Source organism: Rhinopithecus bieti, unplaced genomic scaffold (assembly GCF_001698545.2).
Source record: "Rhinopithecus bieti isolate Rb0 unplaced genomic scaffold, ASM169854v2 scaffold_19482, whole genome shotgun sequence".
Lineage (NCBI taxonomy): Eukaryota > Metazoa > Chordata > Mammalia > Primates > Cercopithecidae > Rhinopithecus > Rhinopithecus bieti.
The window spans coordinates 3,848,464-3,856,750 of record NW_016809768.1 but is presented as its reverse complement, the minus strand read 5'-3'; positions in this window follow the sequence as shown (position 1 = coordinate 3,856,750).

Below are 8,287 nucleotides of genomic sequence, written 5' to 3'. Positions count from 1 at the left end.
TCCACTTTTAGCAAGAAAAAGAAAACTCCCTTTTAGTAGAACACTGTAAGCTTTTCAGTTAAAATAGCGAAGGGAGCATATGCCTCTAACATGCCTCCCCCATCCCAATGTCAAATCCAGAAAGTAACCCAAAAGAGAAGAACATACGTGAGCGCTGGAGACCGGGGAGGGTGCATTTCACCAGCATGCCAGAAACTGCAAGGGAGTTTTGCAAAATGTTCATGTAAGGGAAATTAGAAGGCGAGAAAGGAATGGGGACATGCTGAGGTGTGTGTGTCTCCCCCTCCCTGGGGAGGCAATCGCAACCTCCATCTGTACCTTGTGGTCCATGCTACAGAGATAAGAGGCAAGGTCACGTTCTCTGCCAATGGCTTCATGGCTGATCCGAGGAAGGCTGGGTCACCGGGCATTCTCCAGCCATTGTGGGGCCCCTGGTTAGCAGCCAGGGGTGGCAGCGCCCATAATGTTACAGAGCCCCTGCCTGTCCCTGGAGATGTTGTGATGGCATGGCAGCGAGGAGGAGCCACTCTCCCTCCCGGTAAGTGTCCTGGATCCGGCAACCGGAGCAGGGGGTCCATGGAGGCGCTCATCACAGTGTCTCCAAGTACAGGCAGGAGCGAGCTAACACTGGGCTCTGCCACCACCAGCTGCTAACCAGAGGCTCCACAGCCGCTAGAGAAGTGGCCACTGACCCAGCCTGCCTCAGTACAGCTATGACGTCTTTTGCAGAGAATACAACCTCTGACCTGCCGAAGTAAAAAGCATGATAAATCTGGGTTGAGACACTTTCAGCAGGATCCTGCACAATCTCGCCCCGTCTCTGACTGAAGCCACTTTCACTGCCGGTGCTCCCTGGATACAGATCAGAACCCCTCGGCATGCTAAGCAAGCTAAGAAAAGCAACAGGACATCTGAAAAGGCCCGTGATGATGGCTCTGGAAGAAACTGGTCTAGGAACTCAGAGCAAATACCATCCGTATCATGACTCCCTAATTCCTGGGCATGACATAGGCTTATTCCCGGAAGCAGGAGGAGAGCTCTGGCGTGCTCTCCATCTGTGTTTTCAATGGATATTGTATCTGTGAGTAGAGAATGACACAAGGGCAGAAAAAAAGGGTGTCCTGATAAAAAGTACAACTAGTGAATTAAAAGAAAAAAAGTCGGTGGAGGCAGAGAAGGTTAGATGAGATTCCCTGAAATTCTCAGAGGAAAAGTCTGCAGAGATTAATGAAGAAAGCAAAAGTGAAGAGACAAATAAGTAACAGGCGTGTAGAGATAAATAAGTGACAAGGAGGACAAATTTAGGAGATTCAATATATCCATTATCAGAATGTAAATGGCAGCAAACTCAGAGCAGGCGTAGAAGGGTTTTCTGGTAATAGATGACATTTCATTCTCTCATACTTTTAAAATCTTTTCCATAAATGCAGTTCTGAATCACCTTGCATGTGTAAAGCTCCATATTTGGACTTTTCCTCCTATTTTCTTAATTAGCCTTGCTAAAGAGTGACTACATTCAGGGTTTCCTAAGGATATCCATTTTTAAGAATCACCTGGAGTGTTGGCTAAGAATACAGATTTCAGGGCCTCTCCCCAAATGTTCTGGATTTTAATTTGGGGTGGTAGGAAGACCTGGAACTTCAATTTTACCAATCATCTGAGGTTGTCTTATGATCCTCTTGGTTTGGGAAACTTGCATATTGTCATTGCCTTTTTGAACAATTGATTTGAATTTATTTAACAATTTTATTTAATTTTTGTAATTAATAATTTCTGATTTTGTCATTGTTATTTTTTCCTTTGGGATTTTTCTTTTTTCTTTTTTCTCCTGTTTTAGATCTAAAGAGAAATCCTTGGCTTATTGATATTTTTCTCTCTTTTTTTTGCCGCATGATAAAATCTTTTAAAACAGAATTTTCATCTGGGGATAGCTTCGTGCAAATTCTATGGTTTTGTATAAGCAAAATGTCCATGAGTATTGTTTTCTAAATAGGTTATAACTACAAGATAATTCCTTTCATTAATTGAAGCATCACTTAAAATTTTTTTGCCTGGTTTTGTTTTACTTCTAAAATTTTGTTAAAAATGCCAGTGCTGGTAAAGGCCTTAAGTGCTAGAACCAATTAGAAATTAGAATAAAAACTATGGCCCAGGAGCAGTGGCTCATGCCTGTAATCATAGCACTTTGGGAGGCCGAGGGGGTGGATCATCTGAGGTCAAGAGTTCAAGACCCGCCTGGCCAATATGGTGAAACCCCGTCTCTACTAAAAATACAAAAACTAGCTGGGCATGGTACTGGGTGTCTGTAATCCCAGCTACTCAGGGGGCTTAGGCAGGAGAATCACTTGAACCCAGGAGGTGGAGGTTGCATCGAGCCGAGATCATGCCACCACCCTCCAGCCTAGGCGATAGAACGAGACTGTGTCTCAAAAAATACATACATATAAAACATAAAATTCTGAAAAAGAAGAAAAACTATGGTCAACCTTGACATCTAAACAAAATTATGAAGTTATTAGTATGGATGTATAAATTTGGAGATAAAATAGATTGGTAAATAGAGAAAAATGGAATCAAATTTTAGAATACATCAATGTAGAACAGGATTTCTCAATCACGACACTATCAACAGTTTGGATTGGATGATTCTGTGTGTGGTGTGGGGGGGAGGACTGTTCTGTGCATCATAGTACACTTAGCAGCAGCTTTGGTCTCTACCAAAATATGCTAGTGTCAGGCCCTCTATTACATCCCTTGTGTGACAACCAAAACTGTTTCCTCGGAGTCCAAATTGCGTGAGTGAAAAGCAGTGATTTAGAAAGAAGGAGGTCTATCCTTGCTCAAAGACGAATTTGGAAACTTGCAAATCTTGAATCTATCTTTGTCCCTTTCAGAAACTTTTTTCCAGCACTGGTTGGCTCCCTGGGCTTTGGAGGGGAGTGGGAAGTAAGAAGGAGGTTGTTCTGAAACGTACACAGTAATGTGTTCTAATCGATGCATTGATTCTCTTTCTTTTCTGTCCAGCGGAACTCACAACCTTCTCCATTCTTGGCAACAGTTTCTTAAGCCAACATTATTAAATTACCAAAAAAAGCAGCTGGAACAATTCCTGCCTGAGAGTTAGCCCTTAATAGACCTCTCCAAAATATTTTTTTTTCATCACTGAGTGGTGAGCATTTTAATCTCTCTTTTGCAGTCAATAATTGAGGCTTGGGGAGTTTAAGCAAGTGGCCCAAAGTTACGGATGTGCTTCCAAAGTAGAGGAGCTGATAAAAGGGGCTCAGGTCGCCTGACTTCTGGGTATATGCTCTATTTGTCTTTTCCCCACTGCTTGTAAAATTGCCCAAAAGTTTGTAAAACTGCAATGCTCTGCAAAAAAAAATAAAATAAAATAAAATAAAAAAATAAAAAAATCAACAGATTGCTGAACCATATGAGGCATTTTTTTTTTCCAGATATCAGAGTTTCCTTGTTCCCCTTGTCTTTCATTTTATCTCATGAAGTTTATGTTTTGTTGTGTGAAAGATAAGAAAAGGAGAGTCAGAAAATATAGATGCCATTTCGTCTGCTAATTCTGCTGATAGCAATCTATCTTAATGAAATGCAAGTAAAGCTATTTTACAATACAATATTTGTCATAGTGTTATGTATAATGGCAAAACCTTTGGAAAAGGTCAAATGCCCAAGATAGGATACTGGATTACTAAATTATGATTCTGTCACACAATGAGTTATTATAGAAATATTTTATTTATTTATTTATTTTTGAGATGAAGTCTCGCTCCGTCACCCAGGCTGGAGTGCAATGGCACGATCTCAGCTCACTGCAACCTCCACCTCCTGGGTTCAAGCGATTCTCCTGTCTCAGCCTCCTGAATAGGAATAGCTGGTAAATTATTTTTATAATGCTATTTTACTAACTGTATTAGGCCATTCCTGTATTGCTATAAGGGAATATCTGAGACTGGATAAATTATTAAGAAAAGAGGTTTAATAGGCTGACAGTTCTGCAGCCTATACAGGAAGCATGGCAGGATCAGCTTCTGGGGAGACCTCAGGAAGCTTCCAATCATGGCAGAATGTGAAGAGGGACCCAGCACATCACAGGGTGAAAGAAGGAGCAAGAGAAAGAACAGGAGGTGCCACACACTTTTAAGTGACCAGATCCTTTGAGAAGTCACTCCCTCACTATGACAAGGACAGCACCAAGGGGATGTTACTAAACCATTCCTAAGAAATCCACTCCCATGATCTAATCACCTTCCCCCAGGCCCCACCTTCAATACTGGGGGTTTCAACTCAACATGAGATTTGAGTGGGGCCACATATCCAAACCATATTACCAACTTTTTTGTTTTAAGGCATATGTTAATTGTAGAACTATATCAACGGTACTGAAAGGTACAAAAGTGAAAGTAAAAAATCACGTTAAGTATTCCAGCACTCAGTATGGTAGTCATTGGGGCTGTTGATGAACTCACCGGCCCTCTCTCTGAACATAATAAAACAGAACTTTCCCTCTTACTTAAAGTTCAATGTGGTCATGGGACTTGCTTTGGCCAGTGAAATGTGAGCAGCCATGACTGTGCCCATTTTCCAACACACTCATCAACACTGGGTCCATCAATATTACCAACAATTGACAATCTGGCAATCTGATAGCAAACACAGATTTGCATTTCCTTGGTTGTCTTTCTTGGATTTCTTTAGTTGTCTCTCGCTCTCTCTTTTTGATAAAGCTGAACCATGTCATACTGAACATGTAGCTAACCTTTTGGGAACAGACCCCTTAAGCCATTTAACTAATTTTGACCGTAAGTATTCTTTGCATAGTAACCCATTGCCTGCAAATCTTTATCCCTCTTTTGTCATTTTTTTTTTTTCTTTCAGCTTGGCTCATTTTTTTTTTTTTCCACAAAGAAGTTAATATTTTATGGTCCAGCTTTAACCTTTATGAGTTTTGGTCTTGTGGCATGTTTAGAAAATACTTCCTCACTTCAAAATCATAAATATTCTTCTAAAGCTGGATTCTAGTACTTTTATGTTTTCATTTTTTAATACTTAAATTTTTTAAAATCTAGAGTTTATTTTGGAGTAAGGAGAGAACTAGTGGTAGTATTGTAGTTTTTGTCGTTGTTGTTGTTGTTGTTGTTGTTGTTGAGATAGAGTCTCACTCTGTCGCCCAGGCTGGAGTGCAGTGGCATGATACCGGCTCACTGAAACCTCCGCCTCCCGGGTTCAAGCAATTCTCCTGCCTCAGCCTCCCGAGTAGCTGGGACTACAGGCACATGCCACCATGGCTGGCTAATTTTTTATTTTTTGTATTTTTAGTACAGATGGGGTTTCACCATGTTGGCCAGGATGGTCTCGATCTCCTGAGCTTGTGATCCGCCCGCCTCAGCCTCCCAAAGTACTGGGATTACAGGCGTGAGCCACGGCGCCTGGCCTTTTCTTTTCTTCCTATTGGTTAATAAATTGTGCTGACACCACCTATTAAGCCATTTTAAAAAATCCCTATTGGGCCGAGTGCAGTGGCTCATGACTAATCCTAGCACTTTGGGAGGCCGAGGCAGGTGGATCACCTGAGGTCAGGAGTTCGAGACCAGCCTGGCCAACATGGTGAAACCCCATCTCCACTAAAAATACAAAAAATTAGCCGGGTGTGGTGACACATGCCTGTAGTCCCAGCTACTTGGGAGGCCAAGGCAGGCAGATCACCTGAGGTCAGGAGTTCGAGACTGGCCTGGCCAACATGGTGAAACCCTGTCTCCACTAAAAATACAAAAAATTAGCCAGGTGTGGTGGTGCACGCCTGTAGTCCCAGCTACTTGGGAGGCTGAGGCAGGAGAATCACTTGAACCTAGGAAGCAGAGGTTGCAGTGAGCTGAGACTGTGCTACTGCACCATGGCCTAGGCAACAGAGCAAGACTCCGTCTCAAAAAAAGAAAAAAAAAATCCCTATTGATTTGAAATTATGGTAAGATTTTTGAGTTTTGGTGGCATGGGGCATACTTTTGATAGCTTATGAAAAGAACTGATTGAAACAAAATTGTAACAGAGAGAATAAGCCCCTATCTCAAGTAAGTGTATTTACAGAAAAATTCTGGAAAGAATTCTATCATGCTGTTTTTTGAAGAGTATTTTTCCTTAAACACTTTTATATGCTTTCTAAAATTCTCCAGTGTATGATATGGCTTTATAATCAGGAAAACCGCATCACATATGTCATTTTAAACCGCTGTGTTTTTGAGTGATGTAAGCAGAGGAGCCTATCAATTCAACTTCTTTTCCTCATAGGATTGTTTTCTGGCCTTAGCTCTATTGTCAAAAGTTCTCCCAATTCTGACAACAGTACTAGCAAATGTCCTGCTTTATAATGCTTCCCTATCTCAAAATCACCACCCCATAAACTTGCCAAGCACCGAGAATATGTGCAGGTTTTTCTCAAGTGGAGAATTACAGCACATCTTTAGTGAAAAAAGTAAAATCCTAGGAATGCTACTGAGGTGTGCAAAGTGAGATAAACGGAGATTTGTGGCCATGACACTCAACTCACCCTCCTGCTGTTTGTTGGTTTTTACTTTGGCTTCTGGTTACAACAGATTTTGGAAATACCTTGACTTTTTTTTTTTTTTTTTTCCGCTTTGAAAAGTTGAGCCAGTTTCCTCTCAGGGCATCATGATAAGCATCGCTTCTTAAAATTCACAGCCGGGTTCTACACAGCAGTGACAACAGACTAATTAGATCTGCCGTCTAGGAATATGTTCGTGTATGTTCATATATATATGATGGGGTTCACAAATATAATTTATGCAATTATGTAAAACAAAAGTGTATGCCAAAATTCCACAAATTGGCTGGGCACGGTGGCTCATGCCTGTAATCTCAGCACTTTGGGAAACCGAGGTGGGCAGATCACAAGGTCAGGAGATCTAGAACATCCTGGCCGACATGGGGAAACCCCATCTCTACTAAAAATTAAAAAAAAAAATTACCTGGGTGTGGCGGCGTGTGCCTGTAATCCCAGCTACCGGAGAGGCTGAAGCAGGAGGATTGCTTGAACCCAGGAGGCAGAGGTTGCAGTGACTCAAAATCGCACTACTGCATTCCAGCCTAGCAACAGAGCAAGACTCCATTTCAAAAAAAAAAAAAAAAAAAATATTCCACAAATTACTGAATATCATCTCCAGTAAGGTATCACTTTTCTTCTTTTATCATTTTGTATTAAGTTTAAAGCATGTGAAATAGTGCTCTGTATTGTTTAGGGATAATCTAGTCATGATATAAAGAACTGTGTGAGAAGAAAGATAACTGTCCATTCATGCAGGTGGTTAGTTCTGAGAGGGGGCAGTGCAGGCATTGTGATTGAGTAGGGGCACCGAGAGATAAGAGAAATAGTGCGAACCTATGTGACTGTGTGAGCTGAATCTTCCTGTTGAAGCCGGAAGGAAAAGGAGGAGGCAGAGGCAACTCCAGGCTGCCAAATGGGCGGTTGGGTGATGATGGAACCATTCACCGTGATCTGGAATGTAGAGAAAGACCAGATATGTCTTCTATTCTTTCTCTTTCCACTCTGTGTCCTGCGGGGCTGATCTTTCTGGACTATTTCAACTGGGCCCCTAATGCTGTGGCTTCTGGCTGGGTTTGGCCAAGCAGCAGCGCCAGCAAAGGATCAAAGAATGGGAGGAGGGAGAGGTGAGGCCACTTATCCATGGCTGCCTCCGTGCCAGGCTGCAGGCAAACAGCGGCTACAGGCTGTCCTGCTGCACTCTGGGTGCCAAGAACTGTCCAGCCTGAATGGTTCCCCGGTGTGACTGATGCAGAGGCGCCTCACTGTCCCTTGCTGGTTTTCTTCAACTTTGCCCACACCTTGAAAATGACTCTTTCATAAAATTGTCCTCAAGTACTCTTTTTGAATGAGCTACTTGTTTCCTACAGCTTTTCTGACTATTGTAAGAAGGATGACAAATGTGTTTGTTTTCTACCACTGCTGTAATAAACTGTCACCAACTCAGTGGCTTAAAGCAACACAAATTTATTCTCTTACAGTTTTGGAGGTCAGAAGCCTACAGTGGGTCAGCAGGGCTGCGTTCCTTCTGGAGGCTCTCGGGGAGAATCCATTTCCTTGCTGTTTCCATCTTCTGCGGGCTGCCCACATTCCCTGGCTCATGGCCTTGCAAAATTCTAATCTCTGCTTCTGCAGCCATGTCACCATTTCCAACTCTGACTCCTGCTTTCCTCCTATGAGGGTCCTTGTGAGTATATTGCACTCACCTCCCGATAATGC